This window comes from Triturus cristatus, chromosome 11 (genome assembly GCF_964204655.1).
Source record: "Triturus cristatus chromosome 11, aTriCri1.1, whole genome shotgun sequence".
Taxonomy (NCBI): Eukaryota; Metazoa; Chordata; class Amphibia; order Caudata; family Salamandridae; genus Triturus; species Triturus cristatus.
The window spans coordinates 1,105,174,802-1,105,200,642 of record NC_140594.1 but is presented as its reverse complement, the minus strand read 5'-3'; the positions used below and the strand labels follow the sequence as shown (position 1 = coordinate 1,105,200,642).

Sequence of the window (25,841 nt, the reverse complement as noted above, 5' to 3'; positions counted from 1 at the left end):
CTAATACAGGTGTCAGTGTGCACGCACAGGTCTGCGATGATAGGCTGCGCGCGCAATCACGGGCACCATAAGTGCAGGTGCTCAAGTAAAGCAGCCTGCAGTGGCAGGCTGGCCATGATAGATGCCAGTGTGCACTCACAGGGTGGACACAAGGGCTTACCCAGGCCCTAGCACCTTAGATGTGAGTGCGTGCACACCACCCTGCCCGAGTCAGCCGGACATAGGTTGACCCCCTTACGGGTGCAATTTTGCACGTCCGGCCTGCAACAGTAGACCGGGCACCGTGCCACTAGCACCATGGGTGCAAGCCCACAGGCACAGGCCTGCAATAGCAGGCCTGACTCTGGTGTTAGAATGCCAGGGATGCAGGTGTGCACTCACAGGCCCACGTTGGCAGGCTGGGCACCTATCCAAAATACCAAAGGTGCCAGAGCGCATCCACAAGCCTGCAACAGCTAGCTGGACATGTATTTGAGACAGCATAAGGGCCGGTGATCACACCCAGGCTTATAATGGCAGGCTGAGCATATAGTTAACCCACCACAGGTGCAAGTGCGCACTCCCAGGTTTGCATTGGCAGACTGGCCCATATTTCAGAACACTGTGTTAGCACCTCTTCCTAGTCTGCTTAGGAGGGCACACACACCCACTGCCTGGACAGTGAGGATGTGCTCTGATCCCTGAAGCCACACAAGAAAATCAGCAACACCCTAGGAGTATCCCCCTGGGAAGAGCCGAACTCCAAGGCAGTGGAAGCCCCACATGGGGGGTTCTCACTACCTGGGCAGGGAACATCCATATATACCCATCCGGCCTTCAGCCTACCATGCCCCTGCGCCCATCAGGGCTTCCCTGGGGGGTGCCCTCTGGGTATGGGATGACCACCTCAGGGTTGGCTGAGGCATAAGTGATGCCAACCTAGTCAGGGGGGCAATGACGCCCCACAGGCCTGCAATGGCAGGCCCGATACATGGTTGACAGGCTAGCCGGTAGGTGCTACTCTCAGTGCAACGTCCCATTACTAGCCAGTACCATACCCGCCCTGGGTGTGTGGTGTACCTGTTTACAGGTCACACAGAGGTACGTTACCTAAACCCATTGCATATGCACCCCTTGCCAAATGCGGTACAGGGGAAGGTGCCCAGAATCCTACGTCATGTGGAGGGAGTCAGAAAAGACTAGAAGGAAAAAGCTAAAGGTTTTGTGGTAAATTCCCCTAATAATGGCCATCTCCAACACTGTAGTGCAACTTTATCTTGTGTATGCTCTGGTCCCCTCCCACGAGAGCCTTCCAAGCTGACACAGGAGACCTGCTGTGGAGCAGTATCGGAGTCTTGGGGCGCTATACAAAAGATGGGCTCCTTGAATCAAATGCAGCTCTGTGGTACCCTTCTCAGTGTCCCCAGTGGCCCATGCCCATCCACCCACCCAACCTGCATACTAAATGAATATAAAATTACTGACATACTGTCACTCTTCTCTAAGTCCCTCAAGGTTTTTGCCTCTCCACTCCTTCAATTATTTACAAAAAATAAACTGGTGTTCTGTCACTCTTCCCTACTTTTCTCTGTCTCCACTCCTCCCTATGTTTAAAGAAATACTTGCCATTCTGCCACTCTCCACCACCTCCTTGTTGTAGTCCCTTGCCCTTTCTAAATATCTTTAAAAACCTGCATCCTCCTACATCCAGCTGTTCTCCCCAACTTCCCTCTTACCCTCCCTCGACTCCTTGTTTACCTGAGCCATGTTCTGACTCTCTGGGAGTGTGGTAGCATCCTTCATGATCAGCAGCTGTTGTCACATTGAAATGCAGGTCCACTGCACAGGTTTACTGTCTTCCAAAGGTATGCACAGACCCATGGGAAGCAGGAGAAAGGGTGGACAGTGATGCAAAACCATCACCTACCATTCTAAAGCATCCCTCAGGTCTCTGGGGAGAGCAAGAGAAGAAGTCAGACCATCCACCCTTTCACTCTAGACTCTGGTCTCTGCACATCTGGGGATGAGGAAGACAGGAGCAATGCCAGTCACTTGTCATCTTTTATTTATCAATGCACTCTTTTTATGTTACTCTACTGAATGCCGGATTCATGCTAACATTTTCTTATGGTAGTTGTACACAGTAACTGGCTTCTGCTCCAGAAGCCAAGATGTTCTTCCTTGAGGAGTGTTTGCCACCAGAAAGTTTCACTTTTTACAAGTCAAGTGGCAGAATATTCCAAGTCACTGGTGCCTGTGATTCCCAGGACCGCAGAGTTGCCAACAATATTTTAATAGCCTCTTAGTCCTTCTGCTTTACCAGATGTTAAAGCGCATTTCCAACGTTATAGGCCCTCCCTGGTGGTTCAGGACTATAACTTGGGTTCAGGACCTTTAACAACCAGTATAGACCCCAGCAGCGGGTCACAGGCCTATATTCAAATATACCAGCATTGTTAAAATTGATAAATACTATATTTAAGATTGCATTTCATTTTCATTATCAAGCACTCATGGAACATCTGGTGTTTGGTGCATCAGAAAAAATACATAAACTCCATGTAACCAGTCCGATAAAACTGTAAAAAAGATAGTTTGTGCTTCTAGAAACTAGGAAGGATTGAATAAATAGGAGGAATTCCAGCAAACATGGTGGGAAATTGAACTGTGACACTGCAGAGAAGTACACATGAATAGAAGAAGGTAGAAGTAAGTATAAATGTGCACAAATAAGTCTCTCTGTCAGCCAAGAAGGAGGTCTCAAAGGCCAATCCTTTGTTTTTAGCTTCTGGTCTTAAACTGGGCCAATCTGTGGTGGACCTGGGGAATCTAGCTGTGTGAATCCATCAATCATTTCTCCAGGAGTGCGTGTTAACGTAGAGTTATTAATACGTTTTGGGGGCTACCTTTTTTTTCTATTCCCTCCTGCACTGTAGAACCTCTGGCATGTTACTTTCACGTCAGCAGATAATACATAAGCTCAGGCTCATTTGTGGTTGTAAGATTGTATTTAAGGTTGAAAATGCTCACCTTTCAGGAAGTTACCGAGGGAATGCTGGCAGGCGTAAATAATTTTACTACTGTGGATTTCTCCACCACAAGTGCTGATTTCTCCGCATAGTAAGTTACACATACGGGGTGAGATTTGAGTGGAACAAGTCGTGGTGAGCCCCGTAAATTGGGTATAACTACAATATATGTGTTTGCGGGCATCCACAAACTCCGATCCAACAGTTTTCTACCCTGGAAATGGTCAGAGTTTTAGTCCACCGCTGGAGTATCACCCTTCCCGCTTGGAAAAGGGAACACATCCACCTGATACATAACAGAACACATATTTGTAAAGCACATGTTCACCCAGAAGGGTATCTTGGCACTGAATATCCGATGTTTATTGATGCCCAACTCAATGGTGATCATTTTATTGACCTCAGAAGGACGAAAGGCTGAATGGATCCTCTGGGATTTGAACCTGTGACAATGAGGTCAGACACAGGCCCCTACAGTGGACACATTAGTCTACTGAGCCACCAGACCCAGTTACAAAGTAGAGGTTCAGACGAAGGGGCTTTTCCATTAGCATTTCCTCATGGATAAAATCAAAGAAAAGCAATGTCCGTTTGCATATCTGGCTGTCTTTCCACGCTGTAGAATTGTGCAATATGTGCAATTCTGCACTGGAGAACAGGAGCTTGGGAAATATGTTGGGTAACATTAGAGTAGTGTGCATGGAGACCTGCGTCTAGGGTAGCTTTAGAGATCTCAGACTGATACTGTTTGTGAATTGCAAAAAGATGTGTAAAATATGCTCAAGGAGAGCTGTGAATGTCAATATGTACTCTAGTGTCGTGTGACCATGTGCAGTAGGACCCATGTGGACCAGTTACGCCATCGGTTAGGGGGGGGGATCTGGGTGTGGTCAATAAAGTTTATGGCACAATGTGTTCAGTTACCGGTTGCATTTTGATGAACAAAGATGTATGCTACCGAGCTCTGCATGTGGCGTAGTCATTTACGTGCTCCAGAGCTAGGGTGGATGTGACACGTACTATTACACTTCTTTTTTTATTTAGACCCGCAGTCTTTGAGTGGACCCCAATCTGCAACTTAGATCCTCTCCAAGTTTCCCAAGTTCTGGCCTTGCTATTTCACCAAGCCAAGGCCTCTTCCAGCAGGGACTCGCCGGTCCGTGGGCTTCGATTATGGGGTCATTGGTAATGATGATGGTCCAGTTATATGTTAGTGCTGCCTTCTCCAACCAGTGTAACTGTAGGGAAAGACCCAATATACCCTTGAGGGCTTGGGCAAGTTTAAACAAAAAGGTAATGTGCCAACAAGGGATTTTGTTTAAAGAAATTGTATCTTTTTTTAGTTTTAAAAAATTAATTCGGAAATGAGTTCAAGACTGATACTCAACAACATGTTAATTAGCTGAATTAATCAAATATGAAAAACACACACGAGGTATCTATTTCGTGAAAAAATCACAAATCATTTTATATATGCAATCAATTAAAAGGAGTACAAATGAACAATTAAATGTGCGGTGTCACATGAAAAGAGAAAAGAATAAATGTTATCCACATTTCATGACACTTTGTGTCATGAAATGTGGATAACATTTTAATTGATTGCATATATAAAATGATTTGTGATTTTTTCACGAAATAGATACCTCGTGTGTGTTTTTCATATTTGATTAATTCAGCTAATTAACATGTTGTTGAGTATCAGTCTTGAACTCATTTCCGAATTAATTTTTTAAAACTAAAAAAAGATACAATTTCTTTAAACAAAATCCCTTGTTGGCACATTACCTTTTTGTTCTCCAACCAGTGGCTCATCAGCGAAAGGCAGCTCTCTGGCTATCAGTAAGCTGCTTCCTTCTGTGCAGCCCAGCCTATTAAAATAGAAGCTTTTGCTTGGGTAGAGTTTGCAGAGTTGCGCTACACGGTACTTCACGAAGTCGCAAAGATATGTATTGAAAATTTGAAAATCTGTGTCTTTTCAGAACTCATCAGCTGATATTTGTAGAAAATATTTGAATTTCTGAAAAATATTCTAAATTGATATTTCAATGATAAACGTATTCTGCATTAGTAAGACTTATTGCTGAAATTATTGCATTGGTGATACGGGCATTGCAGCTATGGTTGTTCGGTGGTACCCGTGATGAGGAGGCATGTTTTCTCAATACTACTGATGCACGGAGGTCCTTGGTACTGGTAATCTTGCACGACGCGTCCACTAATGTTATCTTGTCTGATGTGGTCACTATTACAACAACAACAATATTTATTTGTAGTTCAGGATGATTTTTATTGAAAATAAGTAGCTCTTATTACCCCTGTGTTAGTGGGTCCAGTTATTGTTCCTACAGACTTTTCTCATGTGAACCTTACAATCTTACCAGACCTGGTATAAGTTACAACACGGGCCGCAGCATGTAACAGGCTGCTGCTACTCAAGGCATGTCTTACATCTTATAGCTTCAGTTTTTTAGCTTGCTGTCAAGCTAACTTCGAGCGTAAAAAATGGCTAGAGTCAGCTTGAAGTCGACAGGCTAATGTACTCAACAAGCATTTGCAAAGCCAATACGTCTGTACTTGGCAAGCTATTACAATGGTTACATTATTTATTTTATATTCAAAGCGTATGCCACCAAAAAGAAAAGTGAAGAAAACATTCCATTGGTTAAATGAGGCCTCTTTATCCTTGCAACAAATATTTTAAATTTAAGAGAAAAATAATGGAGGCTTCCTAAAAGCCCGGTATATGTTAGCCAGGTAAAGAAACTCTTTTTACTTTTATTTTCATATCACAGGGAAATATGATTCGTTTGGGTGCAAATAAAAGGTACTATCGGAAACACAGTGCTGTACATGAAGGAATGGTTTAAACACCCAAGGATGAGTAAAATATGTAAAAAACAGATAAAGAATAAACAGAAGTACATTGGCAAAGTGAAGTCTTGATCCACCAGCCCTGGCAATACTTCTTTTCAGAGTATTGGTCATGTGACCAGGCAAAATGCGATCACTCAGAGTACAAGAAAGCCAAAGGTGTGACTGGGCAGACCCAAATGATGTAGTGGTAGTAAATAAAATGTGAAAGACGATTGAATAGACCAATGGATGAAGTGGGTGTACCCAAAGCCTTTGTATGTATATATGGATGTATTTCTTAATTTAAACTTCTTTATTACATGAGGCTGGCGATGCACCTAAAGCTGTCACTAACCCACAGCTAACATGCTAAAATCACATCAATTAAATTAACAATTGCCTTTTAGATAAATAGTCTAATTTGCACAATTGTAATCAACCTGTGTTTGAAAAAGGCAACGTAGAAGACACCTGAGTGCCACCTTTCAAGAAATGGAAATTTATACATTGTAATATCTTTCGGAGATGACAAGGCGGCTGCAAGCTACCGTTGCTATTGGCACAGTCCACGTGGTAGGGAAAAGGCATCTGAAAAGGTTTTATTTTCTTGTCCCTTTAAAAATTAGTTTTTTTAACCTAAAAATGCTTCCAAATAATTCAGCAACTGAGTAGGCTGCCCAATGAAGGTTCTTGGCGGCGGGGTGGGGTCACTTTTGCATTGTTTAGTGTTATGGCATTATGGGGCCGTCAGCAGCTCTGTTGTCGAAAAAGCCTTCACTCTAGAAGAACCACTGGGGGGGGGGGGGGGGGGGGAAGGGATATCTGAGGAGGCCATTTTTCCACCATTTTCTCCAGCGTTTTTCAAGTCCGGGCCAGTCATGCGCTCCATGACCGTCCCAGGTTGGCGATATAAAAAAACTGCCCATAGCATGTCATAGGCATTGCTTTTTTATTTTCCAGTACACTTATTTCCACACACTCCATTCAATATGTATTCCATGCACTTGGATTCAGCTTTTGCAAAACAGAAAGAAGTTTCAACCAGTTCATTATGCCTTGATGGCTTGCCAGACAGGGTGGCACTGTTGGTTTTACTAACCCAGAGCCAATACCCACATCCGGGGCATTTCCAGCACCACCTGTGTACACAGGGGTCTGTTCATAAACTGCATTTTGTAGGACGTTCAGCAGTAGTATAATACTAGTGACATAACGAAAAAATGCTATTCACCAATCTACATGTGGAAGTCTATGCTTTGACCTCTCCTATATTTTATGTGCGGATATCTCTGCCGCTACTACGGGTATCTTTGCACATGCACGTATAGATTTTAGTAGTGAATGTGGGAGGGCAGGGGAGGGACTAGAAAACGGGGAATGCTTACTACTAAATGGGAGGGGTTAGGGGACGTGGAAGGAAGGAGGGGTTTCGCTGGGACATGAACTCACCCACGATACAGTAAACCATTGCCATTCTTAAACGCCACTTCTATAGCTTCTACAGCCAAAAGTGATCTTAAACAGTAGTAGATGTACGCTAGCTTAGAGCTGGAGCAAGTCCAACACCACACATGGCCAACCACTCATACTGAAATACCATCCCATAGAAAATAAAGAAGATGAGAGGTAAAACAAAAGCCCATAGGACCTTATGTTAAATTAAATTAACTTATTTTAACTTTTTAAAATTATAAAAATATTTAATTTAATGCTAAATTATATATTAAAGAACATAATTATTAGTTTATTAGAAAATGTGTTGATCACCTTTATTTTTTTAAAATAAATAATTTACATTAATTCTACATATATTTTAATCATTGTTGCTCCATAATAAATGCATATACGTTTTATACTTTCAGTGGGACTTTTTTTAATTTAAATCTTAAGAAAAATAATTTGAACATAATTTAATTTATTCAAACCTATTACTTATTTAATTGAAAATCAAACTAATAATGCTGTTATTTAGTTTTGTTCTAGATTTAAATTAAAAATGTACTTAATATTCATTAATACTTGAATATATTTTCACAAGTGTTTTTTTGTTTAATAAGGTTGGAAACTTTTCCCTATACTTTACCATAAGGATGTCTTTGCCCCAAAGGCAAATGCCTTCGCCCATGAGTGAAAAATTGCAAGCTGTAACTTTACAGTCTTAAATTAGGGTCCACCCTCTGAATTTAGTGGATGCAGACATGCAAGTCTACACTTGTGAGTAACTTTACACTTGTAAATGGTGAGTAGCCAAAATTGGTAAAGTTACTCAAAATTTACTTGTAGAAAAATCTGTACTTGTAAATTCACCTTTCTAATCTGGCCCACAATGTATAACTTCAAATATGTTGCAGGCCTCAAACGTTATATTAAGAATAGGGCTAACTTGTATTTCCATGAAAGGGACCTGAAAAATAATCAGGTGCTCAGATCATGGAAAAATTATTTTAAGGAAAGACAATATTAAAGAAACCCAAATAAATCATAAAATGAAAAGAAACATTTTAAAGGAAACATAATTGTAAGTAAACATTCAAAATCACACACTTAGTTGAAGATTAGGGGTAGTGATGGTTTTTTTGGGTTCAGGGATGGATGAAGTTTTGGGGTGGTGAGGGTTTTTAAGGATCAGGCATGGTTAGAGTTTAAGGTGGTGAAGGGTTTTTAGGGTTCATGGATGAGTGGAGTTTATGAAAAGTGAGGGGTTTTTAGGGTTTAGGGATGGGTGGCATGTAGAAGTGTTGTGGTTTTTTTTTAGGTTTTACATATGGGTGCAGCTTTGGGCTGAGGAGGGTTTTAAGGTTCAATAATGGATAGAGTTTGGGGGTGGTAAAGGGTTTATTTTGCTTGGGAATGGGTAGAGTTTAGGGTGGTGTGGGAGTTTAAGGCTTCGGGATACATGAAGTTTATATGTAGAAAGGGTTTTTAGGGTTCAGGGATGGGGGAGTTTAGAAGTGATACGTTTTAGGGGTCATGAATGGGTTGTTTTCAGGGATGGTGTGGGCAATTATAGGGCTGAGGGATGAGTGGAGTTTAGGGGTGGTGCAGGATTTTAAGGGATCAGAGATGGGAGGTGTTTAGGCATTGAAAAGGTTTTTAGGCTTCAGGAATGGGTGGAGTTTAAGTAGTGAGGGGGTTTTAGGTTAAGAGATGGGTAGAGTTTAGGAGTGGAAAGGGCTTTAAGGGTTCAGGGATGGGTGGAGTTTAGGGTTCAGAGATGGGTGGAGTTTAGGGTTAGAAAGGGCTTTTAGGGTTCATGGATCAGTGGAGTTTGGGGGGTCAGGGATGGGTGGGGTTTATGCATGGGGAGGCTTTTATAGGGGGCAGAGATGGGTGGTGTTTAGGGGTGGTGGGGGTTCATCTAATTAAAAGCATCTTTAGTAATTGTTTGACAATGTAAAAGATATAAATCTGACATTATATTCCCTGATGTAAAGGATTTAAATAAATAGCTTTGACAAAAATGTTTTTGAAAGTGAGACCTGCACCCATTTCATTTACCCCTTAAAAATAGGTATGCAGAATCCAATTTAGAAATAAATACATTCTATGAATTGGTTTCTATGAAATGGTAAATGTCATTCATCCTCAAACCGTTAAACCATTTAAACGAAACCATTTAATTGAAATGGCTGTTCAGTAATGCAGTCCATTAAATGTTTTTTCTATTAAACTACATACAAACATACAACCCCTTGTGACTGTCCCCGTGTCTCCTCATGATAATACATATTATCTAATGAACCACTATGCCCAATTCAAAATTATATCTTAAAACCCTGCCAGGAGATTTCTTTTTATATATTTGCCCTTTAACCACTAGGATGCTATTCTTGGCCCTGTTGCTGATGCCCTGAATAACTCAACAACGCGGCGGAAATTTTACCTGAGTGCCTAATATTAGGTCTCGCCTGAGCCAGCACATGCGCTGCTCTGCGAGACATTTAGTAGGTGGATTTTCAAAGTGCTGCCACAGGCTTTTGGTGGCCTAAAGTTTGCGTGCACGTGAGCGTGCGTGCACGCACGCAGCCGCCATCTGTCTTTCCTCCGTTGATCGTGATCACTTTCACTTTTGCGGGCCGCGCGGCCGTGTCACTTTCACGGCCGCGCGGCCAATGCTTGTTTCCATTTCACCTGTGTAAGGGTGCACCCATCCTCGTTGTATACCTACGTCTTGTATTTCGTGTAGGTCCATGTATGTCCTTAATTGTAGTATTTCTTCTATAGCCTAGGTCATTGCCTCGGATATCAGGTCATACTTGACATATGGTACGCTAAGAGCTTTTGTATTGCGCACTTTGAGCGTTTGAAATCTCCAGGTCCCTAAAGGGCGCATATGATTCAGACTCCGCAAGGAAGAAGGATCAAGCAAGAAAATGCATTGAGAAAGTCCTTTTTGTGGATAACTGGGAGCTCTAATGCCTGAGAGATTAGGCGTCGAGAAGCTGGGACCGAGCAGGCGTCAGTGGTTCAGCATTTATCGTCGGCGGACGGGAGCCTAGCGCCTGCAGCTTGACGCCTTTCTATGTCAGTCTGACATTCCCCGACTGCCTCTTGCTGCACCAGCATTTGCTTTTCAGATCGCATGAATGTGCGAACAAGGCTGCCGCTTTTCTCTTATTACAAACGCAGCACACAGCTGTATGCTGGGACCCAGATGTGTAGGAAGACACAGCAGTACAGTGACATTTCCCTCTAAAATAGGAAGATGCATCTCTATATAGTAGCAGCAGCTCCGACTTCTCAGGGACGCCATCTATGCCGCGCTTGTGTGCAGTGCAAAATCAAGTAACGTGGGCAGTCTCTCGTTCATTGGGTTTCTACAGACAGCTCTGTTTTTGCAGACCTCATGCTATCAATACTTTACAAAGATGTAAAATAAGTAGTAGTCCAAAGAGAGTGCGCTTTGCATCAGCCCCTCAGATATTAGCTTCCTTTGGTTTTCATTGCTTGCCAGTGCGCGGATGATCTGTCTGGTAAGGACATGACATTTTGAGGATGGTTGCAGTGTTGTCCCTTTTGGTGTTTCCGTTTTGATGACGTGGCATAAGTGACACTTCACTCTTGTTAGACTCCAGATATGTCAAGTCGCTTGTAACTGAGACTGAGAGTTTGGTCTTTTATATGTTTACTTTATGTATTTGTGATTTTATATAGTGCAGATTATTTTGCTTAAAAAATGTGAAATTACTGGTTTATGGATTTTTTTTGTTTAGAAAGTGCGTGCAGTTTTGGTGCTCCACACTGTTGTAAAGAATTACTATAATTTCACTTTGGAGGTCTGAAAATATTTTGTTGAATTTATAGCTTGTTTTGTTCAAAGGTGACGTCAAACGCACAGGAAGGCTTCCTAAAGATGCAACAGATATACCTGCCTTTAGTCAAAGTATAAGCAATGCTATTTTTTTATTCTGTGTGCGTTTTAAATTTACCATTTACAACGCAACCCTAATCTTCTTGTTAGTATGTGTTCCTTGCTTTTACATGGCACATCATAGGAGTGACATTCAGACCATTCCTAAATAGAACCATCACCCTTCCATCAGCAAGATTTAGACAACATTTAATTGAGATTGTAAATGATTCTTAAACATTTTTCAGAAAGGTTACACAAGCAAAATGATGCTGGATCAGCTTTGCCTATGCTAACATTTATGAGAAAGAGTTACATTCACTGTAGCTTTGGACTACAGGAAGAAACTAACTTCTTCCATCTTCTAGTCTAAACTCTACATATCTTCAAACTATGAAGCAATTCATACAAATACAATTTCCAATTTTAGGAGCTAAAACTCTAAGGGGCAGATTTACAATAACTGGCGCATCCCTGCATATCAGCAGGGATGCGCCAGTTATTGTGCGTCATGGCTCGGCCACCGTGGATGCGCCGCATTTACAATGCGGCGCAGCATGGGGCAAAAATAGACAGATGCGTAACGCATCTGCTGCTGTAAAGGCGGCACATTGCTGGAGTTGCGTCGCAAGCGCAACGCAGCTCCAGCAAGGCTCGGGGGCGCCCTATCTTTAAAATGCTGCATCAATCCTTACGCCTGCTTCAAGCAGGCGCAGGGTTTTGACGCAGCATGGCCTTAAAAGTGGCTGAGTGAAATCTTGTAGATTTCACTCAGCCACTTTTAGGAGGCGTTCCTGCGCCGGAACGACCTCCCCTGTGCCGGAACGCCTACATGTGGCGCAGGGCTTTACAACGTAACGCATCTCCCAGATGCATCACGTTGTAAGTACCCCGCACCATGGCGCTGGCTTTGCGCCGCCGCTGCGTCACAAAAGTGACTCCGCGGCGGCGTAAAAGAGGCGCAAGGGGCTTGTAAATCTGCCCCTCAATGTGTAAGGAAGATCACTAAAGAACACTCGATTTGTAGACTGCCAGGAAAACTCCTTGTATTTTATGATCGCCAATGGAAAATTAGAATGCAAGCATATAGGTAAAAAGGAAAAGGAGTTTCGCCACAGATACTAGAGGAGACTTTGCAGTTATGAGGGGGAGACGTTCTCACATTTGTTTTCACTAAAATCCCATGAAGTGGGCCTCTTTTATGCATTCTAACCCCTCACGCAGTCCTCTACAGCAAGATTTCTTCATAACTTATTTTTGTTTTCCTCGCCGGCATCCTTACTATGATAGGAAGAAATCGAAGAGGTTTGGTGCCGTATTCTAAAACACTGATGTTGGTTAAATCCTACAAAATATTTGTCTTATGGAGGTGCCATGAATATGTAAATAGGACACTCAAGGTGAGCTGAGTTCAGGGGTTTACTCAGTTTTCCATACACTGGCACTTTGAGATTTATACCTCATGGTGTGAGCACATTTGAGTCTAGTGGCCTCGTATTAAAGTTTTTTTGTGGGGACAAAGCTTGTGAATCGTGCTTGTGACCTGTACACAAATTTCAAAACCGATTTGAAAATCGCAAATGGGGGACGTGAAAGAGGCGTTCCCCTCCTCTTTGTGAGTCGCTAGGTAAAATATCTATGTTTTGTGACCTCAAATACTATTGCAAACCATTGAAAATCTGTCACCTCTCAAGTTGAAGTGGTCACCAATTTACAAAGAGGAAGCTACCCCAGGCACAGCTTCAACTTTGGTTATTGCGTCAGACAGCCGCAGGGGGTTCAAGCAGTATAGTCCATGGGATCACTGCTTGCTTGCCCTCAACGTCTTCCATGCAGGAAATCTTTTTTTTAAAGCAGCATGTGCCTTAAATGGACAAGGGCTGTTTAAAAAAAAATAAAAAAACATTTAAACAAGCACTGACATAGCCAATAGGTCTCGCTTTTGGGACCTTATAAGTATTTAGTTATGCAGCACAATATCCTTGGTGCAACAACATCAAGTGTTGCATGGCTAAGCACTTATAAGGTCCCAAAGGCGAGACCTATTGGCTGTGCCAGTGCTTGTTGGTCTGAGTTACTGTGGCAAATTATCTTTACAAAAATGTAACTTTCTTGGCTGTCCCCTTCTTCGAATATTAAGTCAGCCAGGGATGTTTTTATTCCATCTGTTTATACTTTGCCCCAACTATGTCTCACTTTGCAGATTACAACAGCACCACTTACATAAAGTACAAGTAGTGATGTGATCTAATGAACTCCATAATCAGTCTAAAGTATTGTATATCCTGATGGATACCTTATTCTTATAAGATTTCAATGTTCAATATTATATTATTGTATTTCTGACAGGCAATGAGTGACTTGTGCTTGCAATGGTCAAAACAAATCAAAGTGTTTAATTTTTGCTCAACCAAATTCCTCAGAGCCATTCTTCCTGTTATCAAACTCTAATTGACGGCCTAAAATTTAAAAAATGATCTGTGATAATCAGAAGAAAATCTTCAGAGAGTTCAGGGCCTTCTCTCAGCGGACCCTGAAATGTATGTAAATGTATGTAAGAATAACAGTAACAACGGCACGTCACTATATACTGGTATACACGTTTATTAAAAGGGGGCTTACATTTGAATTAAAGTAAGGACCAGACGCAAGCAGTGAATTCCGCTTCTTGTGTTATTATTGAAGCACCACGTTGTAGATCTAAAGTATTTCACGCTGCTTGCAATGATCGTCTAGCTCACTTCAAGCATGTAGCTCGCAGTCAAAACAAGCTTAAGCAAATGCCATGTTCTCATGATTGTGCTTTGGTCGTTCTAGATTTCAAACATTAATTTGCACGCACCAGACACACATCACGTATTAATGTGGCAGGATTTTTCTGCAGATTTAATGTGAAAGATTCCTAGGTGACGTCGGGCCTGGTTTAGAGTTTGACAGATGCATACTCCATCACAAATGTGACGGATCTCCTGTCCACCCTATTACAAGTGCCATAGAATATAATGCACTTGTAATAAGGTGGACATGACATCAATCATGATGTGATGGATCAACCTATCCACCAAACTCTAAATCAAGCTGTTAGTTTCATTAGTTTTATGAGGAAAAGTATTTTATGTTTTAATATTCTTGTTCCTAAAGGAGGCACAAACATGGGCACCAGGTTTGTTCCCGCTTATGGTAACCAATTTATGGATGTGTTTGAAAAAGATCTTCTCTAGTGTGATGAAATGGAACATCTTACATGATGTGGTTTTATGGGTTGATTCATGAATGATGTGCGATAATTTTGGGTGGTTTAATAGATAAGTTGAGTTATACGCTTAGGTTCCGAACAATGATACATTCAACATGGAATTTAGTTAAGTTGAGATATGTTCGCATTTCTGAATTCTGAGGTTTACATTTCTGGCTGTCAGTTGTGATGCAAAGTACATCCTAAACCCACTGGAACCAATGTAGTATTATTGACCCTGGAGTAGTGTACCACAAGGAGAACTGTTTGTAGAACCTCTAGGGCGTGCACTGCATTGTGGTTTAGCGAGAGAGGCGTGAGGTGAAGATCGTCCTATGTGTTCACCAGATTTTGACAAATTGTTAGACTGTCTCTTCTGATTCCAAAACAACAATAGACCTTTTTAAGAGAATCTCCTGGACCAGATATACCATTGCATCAACAAGTGTGTTACTAAATGGAATCTTCTGAAAACATGGACATCTTATTTTTAGAATGAGGATATTTCACTAAGCATTTCAGTTGCACCTCATATGAATTTCACCTATGCACTGACCATAGCACTTATCATGTGTTTGAGTTGTGCCAACATTATGTAGACCTCATATCTGCCCATCACTCCTGGTTGCCACTTTTGCCAGCTGCCTTACACAACTTTACTTAAGTGCCTGACTAGTATATCTTCAGCAGATGAAACTCATTTCTTTCAAAAGATCAAACAATATAGGATTCAATATTTTATGAATGGCTGCACTCCCTACCTTGTTTGTATCCTTGAATATCTGCTATTTACACACAAAAGGTGCATATGGAAGGAAAGGTAATAGCCATAAACACAAGATGTGAACTAGTTGGTAGTCATCTTACCTATTTGTTACTCAATTGTCACCCCTTTAAGAGACAGTAATGTTTAATGTTGTATACTCGCATTGAGTGTGGGCCACATTTACTTTTTACAATATTTCTTAAGTTCAAAGAGCTTCAGATACTGAGACCCTTTAGCTGTGCAATTTTCTGAATTTCAGGCAATTTTTTTTATTGAAGAGGGACTGGTTGATGGGTTTGCAGGTTCACAGTTGTCTCGGTCTAATATATATATATGATTATCGTGAGCTGTTAGTAGTGGGAATGCGGGTAGGTGTGGACGCTATAATATTTGTATATTTATCAGACACTAAAATTCTACAATTAGGCTACCTGCCATTTCTAGATAAATCAGAAATTAGAAAGATAAACATGTTAATAAAGAACTTTATCAAATATTTTCAAAATATACACTAAATGCAAAACCTCCTTGACAGAGAAGAAATAATTATTTCGTTGAAACAGAGGGTTAAATATTTCAATGGTATCAAAATTTTTAAGACACGTCTTTTTATTTGGTCAGAGATTTGATCACTTTATTTTTCTTGTTCATTTTTGTATTATGATTTAAACCAAATCAGCAGGTAAAAGGTACAAGATCCATATGAATTGTCTAAAGCTTTACAGTATGTATTTTAGGAAGCTCACTGCAGTATTGTGATGCTCGGCAATTTTTTTTATTTATTTAGGTGAGAGTGACTTGCAAAATGCAGGTCAACAAAACCGCCTCATTCTATTCTCTTATTGATTCTCAAGTATTCCGTCTGCCCCATGTGTTGTGTTTGGCGCTCTCTTCGTATATTGTATTTTAGAGTCAAATAATTAGATATATTATGCATTCAGTTCTGCAAGTGATAAAATCTTCCATACCATTTGTCTTGCTACCACTGAATGCAAATTCGTTGGTCTTATTGTGACAGAGCAAATAAACTTTGTGTATGTGTAAAATTCAGAGGCAAGGGAGTATGCTGCATTTAAGTTTTCCATTCAAATCACGTTTTCTTCAAAAGTTAATACTGTGTCTGTGGAATGAATAACCTCACATCAGTTTCAACATATATAAACTGCTATCTTTTGTGTAACAGTGCATAGGATGCGGCTTAACGGCTAGAGCGGCGACTTTGAAGCTGGGGAACCAGGTTTGAATCTTGGCAGGGACGCTGAACAGCCTGTGATTCTGCTCTTAATCTCCCCGTGCCTAAAAATGAATGTGTCCGACTGTAATGCAACTGGTGCTTGCATAAAGCGCTCTTCGGGTTGAGTTTGCACTATATAAAACTGCAAAAAGATATATAGATTACACTGAGGCAGTGCAATACAAGGTGATAACACTCGCAGCACTAGGGGCTAGATGTGCAAAGCCATTTTGTAGATGTAAACCATGCATTTTGCACAATTACAGAATTTGCTACCACTTAATGGCTTTCACTATATACTACACCAACTTACACATCAGAAAATAATTCTGGCTCAAAATATTGGTTTACTAACCCTTTCAGAATTACAATTAGGAAGTGGCATGAACCCCCCTATTTGTGAATCGCTATGGCATGTATCAATGGTTTGTTGCTGCAGTTGCGGTCACAAATCATCTGGAAGTTACTGACGCCTCAAAGGAGGCGTTGGGAGTGGGACAGCTTCCCCTTTGGGAATTATGTCAGGGAGCTCAGGATTGGGGGAGCAGGCGGTGTTCCTATGTTCCCCACCCCCCAATATGTTCCCAAATGTAATTATCTTTAAAGCAGAACATGTGTTGTTTTAAATAAAAAATCCCATTTGGGAATGCAAACACAAGGCTGGAGGTCTGCTGATCCTAGCAGGCCACCGTACGTATGTTTGTAACTAGTCACAGGGCATTACAACTTATATCCTTTAAGTAGGTCCTTCTGAAACATCCTGCAACTGGACATTTTGCAAAGTGAACTATAAGTACATCAGATCGTATCACAAAATTAAAAACTGATCGCAAAATGTCGGTGCACAATGTGTGACTTATCTTAGAAACTAATCGTTTTAGACATCGGGTCCATACCTATTTTTTTATTTTGAGATAGTGTATCCACTAAAAATAAGCACATTGCTGAGTCAAAGGACTGATTCACACAAATTGTGTGGCCTTTTCTTCTAGGAGAAACTGATTGATGTAGAAAATGTCTCACTGAAACTGTAAAACTGCTGCTGAGACACGCTCTGCTTGAAGCAGTCTCTCCATGTGGCTTTTTTATATGAGTAAAGCCCATACATTAAATTTTCAGGCCAGCTCCCTGCCTACTCCATTTCACAAAATGCATGCAGTTTTGCATAATTTTCATGAAAATTACACGTATCTGGCAACAAACTGCTATTTTGCAATTTCCTGTTGTCCTGCAGACACCCAGTGCTTCAGAACCCCCCCCCACAGCATATTTGTCTACTGAGAGAGCTACAAAAATGGGGCACTCCTTACACAAAGGGGGGGCAGGTGTCACTAGTCACCCACCAGCAGCTTTTCTTGGTCTCTCTTTAATGCCACGGGGCAATTGTGTTTCCGGATGCATTAGATTTACATTGGTGGCTTAATGAGTGCTGAAGGGGCATTACTGGCAGTGCCTACGCAGGTAATGGCAGTGAGGTGCACCTTGGTTGTACTGGCAGCACCAAATAATTGAGGCCTTTGGAATTATGTGGCAGGAGAGGACCAAATTATGCGGTACTGTCGACTAAATTATGCGGCAAGAAAAGGCAAACAATGTACAGTTCAGCACATTTTGTGACAGTATTGCCTCATAATGTTGTTATTTTTACAGGTTTACACTGTCTGGGTAAAGAACCCTCTGCATTAGTACCAGTCTGACAATTAAATCCAGCAATAAGCAACAGAAAGGTGACCCGTCAACCTTTGTCTAAGGGCCTTCACTGCGCAGCAACACGTGTCGGTTGCATTTTGAATAACTTTTGATCCGTTTGAGGTAGAAACTTTATTTTTTGGGTTAAAATCTGCAGATTTTGCAGCAGCTATTGGACACGTGCCCCACCCTACTGGTGGACACATTTCCATGACGCCCTCCCTACGAGAGGGGTCATGTCCATGCAGCCTGCTCTGTTGGAGGGCAGTAGCTCATAGAGTCCACACACTCTTCTTGGGGCACTGCCCATGGAGCCCGCACACTTTGAGGGCACTACCCACGGTGCCCACCCGCAGAGAGAAGATGGCTGACGTGAACCTCGCCAGGCTCCCCCGGTCCCTGGACCAGTACAGCTGCGCTCCACGCGGCAGCATCTTCCTCCTCCTCCCCGGCTCGGGTGCTCTGTATTCACTTGTAGTTCTCTCATTTAAAGGCCTGTTTACGCATGCCCAGTCCCGCCGCCGCCGCTGACGGTGACGTCCGAGCCCGGCTGTATCCCGGGAGAGCACGGGCTATGGTGACTGGTTGCCATGGAAATACACCTTTGTTGGAGACTGGGAATCCGAGCATCTCCTCTGTGCAGGCTACGTGGCTTTAGGAAGTGAGCTCGGGGCTCGGCTGCGGGACTGTGCAGGGCGTTGCATGGGAGAGCTGCAGCCTGTCCATAAAATCCTTGGAGAGCGGGAGCCTGCCCGTACCATCCTTGAAGAGCGGGAGCCCGCCCGTACCACCCTTGAATAGCGGGAGTCTGCCTGTACCACCCTTGGTGAGCGGGAGCCTGCCCGTACCACCCTTGGAGAGCAGGAGCCTGTCCGTACCACCCTTGGAGAGCGGGAGTTTGTCCATTCCAGCGTGGAAGAGTGGTAGCCTGGCCATAACACATTGGGAGAGCAAGCCTGGCCACCCCACCCCTGGAGAGAAGGAGCCTGTCCACCCTGCCCTTGGAAAGCGGGCGCCTGTCTACCCACCCTTGGAGGGCGGGAGCCTGTCCGCACCGCCCTTGGAGAGCGGGCGCCTGTCCATTCCGCCCTTGGAGAGCGGGCGCCTGTCCACCCCGCCCTTGGAGAGCGGGCGCCTGTCCTCAGGGGAGCTTCATTAATCTTTCAAGGACTGCGGGTGCACACACACAGCCAGCCTGTGAATACGAGGCCTGTCCCCGAGCAAGGCACGGACCGAACCGGGGCCGCCGGCAACACCCTGGACTAAGAGAACCTTCACCCAGGGTGGAGGTACTGACCGAACAGGAATCCCGCGAGAGACGGAAACTGTAGCCCACGGGCGCCCTACAGGAGACCCCATTCTGTCACAGACCAAACCCCGCACCTGAGGGTTGTGCAGACAGAACATGAACTGCAAATGACATTCTATGGAAAAAATAACCTGTGACTGGGGGTTGCCCTGAAGGGACGCAGCCAGTGAGGTACCGAACCTGTGCGTGGGGGTGACGAGGGAAACTGAGCAACAGATGCCATCCGGCGGGAAGCAGAACTTGTAGTTGGGGGTGCACTGAATGAATGCCAGCGGCACTCACTCACCACTCCGGAGAGCGTCACCCTGGGCTGCAGACTGCATTCAAGCACAGAGGGTTCTGTGGACCAACCTGGGGCGCACAGATCCCGTCCACGAGGCGCTACAAGAAACACCCTGGAGAGACACATCCTCTTTTTAGGGAGCTGCGCGCGCCATCCTGAGGGAGAGAGCATGTTCCTCAGGACTAGAGACAAGGCCCTGTGAGAGACAAGCCCTACTCTCGAGAAGCTGCAAAGGTTAGTCTGGGGTAGTCAACATCCCAGGGTGCAACCAAAGACAGGGGCCTCAGTCGGCGATCTCGGAGAGACATCTTTTAAAACCGATGGGTTACCATAGAGACATCTGATGTAACTAAGTGGCAGCATATAGCGCCTTGATGGGCACATCTGCCGGTACCAAGGAGCTGCATATAACTCCCCGATGGAAACCGCTGCTGTAACTAGGAACACAATGCCTATAGCACCTTGATGCAGACAGCTGCTGTACCCAAGGAGATGCGTATAGCGCCCTCATGGACACAACTGATGTACCCAAGGAGATCCATATAGCGCCCTGATGGACACAGCTGCTGTGCCCAAGGAGATCCATATAGCGCCCTGATGGACACAGCTGCTGTGCCCAAGGAGATCCATATAGCGCCCTGATGGACACAGCTGCTGTAACTAAGGAGATGCATATAGCACCTTGATGGATACAGCTGCCGTAACCAAGGAGCTGCATATAGCGTCTTTATGGAGACAGCTTCCGTAACCAAGGAGCTGCATATAGCACCTTGATGGAGACAGTTTCCGTAACCAAGGAGCTGCACATATAGCGCCCTGATGGACACAGCTGCTGTAACCAAGGAGATGCATATAGCAATCTGACAGAGCCGGATCCTGTCACTGAGCGCTGTGCAGCTGGAGGCGCCAGAGCTGCCCGAGGCGCCCCGTCTGGTTTTCTGAGGTGAGACCGCAGCCTTCCGCATCTGTCAGTAGGGTTTGGGCGAGCAGAGGTTGCGGGGGAGCTGGCGTGGGTCGGTGAGCGGAGCGGAGGGTGCCTTGCTGGTAGTGTGTTGATTGTGGGGCGCAGAAGGTGAGCTGGGAGCACCAGAGGGCGGACATGGTATGGGGTGGCCGGGGCAGTGTTCCAGCACGTGCACCATTGGAGCTGTCCAGGTGCTGAAAGGGTCTTCGAACAGGTCTGTCAGGACTTCACTTCCGGTGTTAGGTGGGTGCAGCAGCCAGGTGTTGGGTGGGTGCAGCAGCCCGGTGTTAGGTGGGTGCCGCAGCCAGTTGTTAGGTGGGTGCAGCTGCCCGGTGTTAGGTGGGTGCAGCTGCCCGGTGTTAGGTGGGTGCAGCTGCCCGGTGTTGGGTGGGTGCAGCTGCCCGGTGTTGGGTGGGTGCAGCTGCCCGGTGTTGGGTGGGTGCAGCAGCCCTGTGTGGGTGGCTGCAGCGGCCGGCGTTGGGAAGGAGCAGCAGCCCAGGTGTGTAGGGGGCTGCCCGGGGTGGAATGTGGTAGGACTGAAGCTGCAGCCCGGTGTGTGGCATGTGGTGTGTCCCGGCGTCTGATGGGGCTGCAGCCTGGTGTGTGAAAGGCGCTGCCGCTGGTGTGTGGCAAAGAATGTTGTTTGGTGTGTGAGGTGCTACAGCCCAGTGTGTGTGTGGAGTGTGCTGCACCCCTTTATTTGGTGGGTGCTGCAGTCTGGTCTGTGTATGCTGCGGCCAATGTGTGTGAGGTGCTCGCGCCAGAAATTTAGAAACTGCTGCAGCCTAGTATGTGTGAACTGCTCTTCACCCTGGTGTGTGGAGGGTGCTACAGGCTGGTCTGTGGAGTGTGCTGCAGCCTAGTATGTGTAAACTGCTCTTCACCCTGGTGTGTGGAGGGTGCTACAGGCTGGTCTGTGGAGTGTGCTGCAGCCTAGTATGTGTAAACTGCTCTTCACCCTGGTGTGTGCTACAGGCTGGTCTGTGGAGTGTGCTGCAGCCCAGTATGTGTGAACTGCTCTTCACCCTGGTCAGTTGAGGGTGCTACAAGCTGGTCTGTGGAGTGTGCTGCAGACTAGTATGTGTGAACTGCTCTTCACCCTGGTGTGTGCTACAGGCCGGTCTGTGGAGTGTGCTGCAGCCCAGTATGTGTAAACTGCTCTTCACCCTGGTGTGTGGAGGGTGCTACAGGCTGGTCTGTGGAGTGTGCTGCAGCCTAGTATGTGTAAACTGCTCTTCACCCTGGTGTGTGCTACAGGCCGGTCTGTGGAGTGTGCTGCAGCCCAGTATGTGTGAACTGCTCTTCACCCTGGTCAGTTGAGGGTGCTACAAGCTGGTCTGTGGAGTGTGCTGCAGACTAGTATGTGTGAACTGCTCTTCACCCTGGTCCGTTGAGGGTGCTACGCCTCGTGAGTGTGGATTTTGTAGCCTGGTGTGTTGAGGTCCTGCATGGTGGTCTGTGGAGGGTGCTGCAGCCTTGTGTGTGTGTTTGTTTTGTTATAGCCTGGTGTGTGGAAAGTGCTGCAGGATGGTCCGTGGAGGGTTCTGCAGCCGCGTGTGTGTGGTTTTTGTTATAGCCTGGTCTGTGAAGGGTCCTGCAGGGTGGTCTATGGAGGGTGCTGCAGCCGCGTGTGTGTGGACTTTGCCTCCTCTTGCTGTGTGGAGAGTGTTGCAGGTTGGTCTGTGGAGGGTGCTGCAGTCGTGTGTGTGTTTTTTTTTGTTATAGCCTGGTCTGTGGAGGGTGCTGCAACTTCGTGTGTGTCGATTTTGTTATAGCCTGGTCCGTGGAGGGTGATGCAGCTTCATGTGTGTCGATTTTGTTATAGCCTGATCTGTGGAGGGTGCTGCAGCTTCATGTGTGTGGTTTTTGTTATAGCCTGGTCTGTGGAGGGTGCTGCAGCTTCGTGTGTGTCGATTTTGTTATATCCTGACGTGTGTAGAGTGCTGCAGGCTGGTCTGTGGAGGGTGCTGCAGGCTGGTCTGTGGGGAGTCCTGCAGCCTCGTGTGTGTGGTTTTTGTTGTAGACTGGTCTGTGGCGGGTGCTGCTGCCTGGTCTGTGGCGGGTGCTGCTGCCTGGTCTGTGGAGGGTGTTCTAGCCGGTGTATGACGGGTTTTGCAGTCAATTGTGGGAACTGGGCTGTACTGTGGTGTGTGCTGCAGTCTAGCGTGGGGTCCTGCAGCCTGGGGTGTGGAAAATGCTGAGCCGGGGTGTGTGGTGTATGTGGAATGTGCTGCAGGCTGGCGCGTGCATCATGCTGCAGTCCGGTGCATGGAGGGTACTGCGGTTGGTGGGTGATTCCTTTCTTTGTCCGGTGTGTGGCGGGTGCTGCCACCGGTGTGTGGAAGGCGCTCAGCGTGTGTGTGTGTGTGTGTGTGTGTGTGTGGGGGCGCTACAGTCTGGTGCGTGCTGCAGCCCATGCTGTGGACACTGTTGCTGCCTGTGTGGAAAGTGCTGTCACCACATGTGCGAAAGTGCTGCTGCCCATAGTGGGCAAAAGTTGGATGAAAGGGGCTGCAGCGGGTGTGTGGAACGTTGTGTAGTCAGGTGCGGAAGCAGGTGAATGGATGGATCTAAGCAAGGCTGCCTGGAGCGCTGCAGCACGGTTTGTTGACGCAACTGTAGAGGAGAGGATGTGGCCGAAGGGCAGGGCTTTAAGTGAGCCGGGTCCTGCCTGTGCTCAGCACCGGTAGTTCTAAAAAGCAGGTGCTGAGACAGGTCCCTATCCGGCTCTCCATTTTTGCCCTCACACTCAGGATCAAAAACTTAAATCTTAACTCTGCAGAGCAGTGCCACCCTTCACTGCCTGTGATGTAACTTCAAAGAGACTCGTTAGAGTTCATTCACAGCCTCATCGTTTCAGAACGGACGCATTTTCAAAATTAAATACAAAGAAGGCATAGTTGTTGCTTATTCATGTTACGCAACTAAGAACCATTGACAAAACCAATAGTACCGGCTTGATGTAAGTATAATGTTACTGCTGTATTATATATCTGGCTGTAATGACAGAAGTAGCCAAATACTAGTCGGGTGGCATACTAAACTAAGCCTAGATTTTTAGCTTAGGTGCTTTTAAGCCACGCCCTTAGTTACATCGGCCACGCCCCTTGGCGTGGGGGGTCTCTCAAGTCTTTTCATCCCAGTTAAAGCCCTGCCTAATGGCTAGAGCGGTCGACCTAGAAGCTGGGGAACCGGGTTTGAGTCTCGGCAGGGACGCTCAACATCCTGTGATTCTGGGCACATCACTTAACCCCCCCCTGCCTAAGAAAGTGAATGTGTCCAACAACAACACAACTGGTGCTCTTGTACAGCGCTCTGATACCTTCGGGTCTCTACCTCTCCGAACCTCACCCCTTACTCTCTCTCTCCCTCACACTCTCTCTGTCTCTGAATCAGCCTCACCTCTTTCTCTACATTACGTCTGCCTCCTTACGTCATCATTGTTCTCTCCATGCCACCCGATGTAATGTGAAATCAGAGCATGTCTTTCCTACAGTGTGAGGAACAGGCTGGCGAGACTCTGAATTCCACACAAAATGTTAAGGTTGCAAGATAAAAAAAATCTAGATTCAAGTGCAAAGATGAATTGCTTTCCCAATGGTTGTTTATGCCCTCTTTTGATGCTCACCGCTGCTGGATGTCAGACAGCCGGATATTTTCACTTTTTTTGAGTGCCCCCATTTCTGAAAGTGTCATGAACACCTCGTCTAGGGTAGTAAGCGCTATATAGATGTAATTACAATGCAATACAATGAATAATTCATTGTTGTTTGGCAGTAGGAGGACTTGAGTTAACAGAAACTGGATAATAAAATCAAAGTTGACTTGAAGAAGTGGTCTCAAAACATGCCTCACCCTTGGCCCCAGAAAACTTTGAGATGGCCCTAGTCTGGCGTGAGAGTTGTTGTTTTCTGGTGAGAGGAAAGTGTGCCCTCTGTTTGGAACCTGCTACTTCCTGGGGTGATTTGCACCAGACTGTGATGGTAGTTGCATTTATATAGCGCTTACTACCCCTGATGAGGTGCTGTGGAAGTTGTCTCAGCCCGGACATATCTATCAATTGTGCAGCATGTGCTGTAGCACCGGGGACCGGGGACCTTATAGACCAAGTGTACCGAATTATAGCTGTATGTTACTACCCAGCCAGCTCACTGGGGGGCATTTACCTTACTTGTGCCAATGCCCGTTATAGCTTTGCCGCACCATTGTTACCGCCTGCTGTTTCCAACGTGCTCTCCCACATTGAGCGGTGGTGTTGCAGCCAGGTCTGTGGATGGTGTTCCAGCCAGGTATGTGGATGGTGTTCCAGCCAGGTATGTGGATGGTGTTGCAGCCAAGTCTGTGGATGGTGTTGCAGCCAGGTCTGTGGATGGCGTTGCAGGCAGGTCTGTGGATGGCGTTGCAGGCAGGTCTGTGGATGGTGTTGCAGCCAGGTCTGTGGATGACATTGCAACCAAGTCTGTGATTGGCGTTGTAGCCAGGACTGTGGATGGTGTTGCAGCCAGGTCTGTGGATGGCGTTGCAGGCAGGTCTGTTGATGGCGTTGCAGGCAGGTCTGTGGATGGTGTTGCAGCCAGGTCTGTGGATGGCGTTGCAGGCAGGTCTGTGGATGGCGTTGCAGGCAGGTCTGTGGATGGCGTTGCAGGCAGGTCTGTGGATGGTGTTGCAGCCAGGACTGTGGATGGTGTTGCAGCCAGGACTGTGGATGGTGTTGCAGCCAGGACTGTGGATGGTGTTGCAGCCAGGTATGTGGATGGTGTTGCAGCCAGGTATGTGGATGGTGTTGCAGCCAAGTATGTGGATGGTGTTGCAGCCAGGACTGTGGATGGTGTTGCAGCCAGGTCTGTGGATGGCGTTGCAGGCAGGTCTGTGGATGGCGTTGCAGGCAGGTCTGTGGATGGCGTTGCAGGCAGGTCTGGGGATGGCGTTGCAGCCAGGTCTGTGGATAGTATTGCAGCCAGGTCTGTGGATGGCGTTGCAGCCAGGACTGTAGATGGCCTTGCAGCCAGGACTGTAGATGGTGTTGCAGCCAGGTCTGTGGATAGCGTTGCAGGCAGGTCTGTGGATGGTGTTGCAGGCAGGTCTGTGGATGGTGTTGCAGGCAGGTCTGTGGATGGTGTTGCAGCCAGGTCTGTGGATGGCGTTGC

The 25,841-nt window shown here is 45.6% G+C and overlaps 1 protein-coding gene across 7 annotated transcripts in view; it reads left to right on the top strand.

Annotated features, from left to right (window-relative positions):
• FAM131A (family with sequence similarity 131 member A) overlaps nt 1-25,841 on the top strand; it is a 571,148-nt gene that overhangs the window by 356,840 nt on the left and 188,467 nt on the right. The window contains exon 1 of one of the 7 annotated variants that reach the window (XM_085635536.1): nt 18,760-20,673. The exons of the other annotated variants lie outside the window; for them this stretch is intronic. The gene's annotated coding sequence lies outside the window, so the exon portion shown is untranslated. Of the gene's footprint in view, nt 1-18,759; nt 20,674-25,841 lie in introns of those variants that run through there. 7 annotated transcript variants of the gene reach the window in all.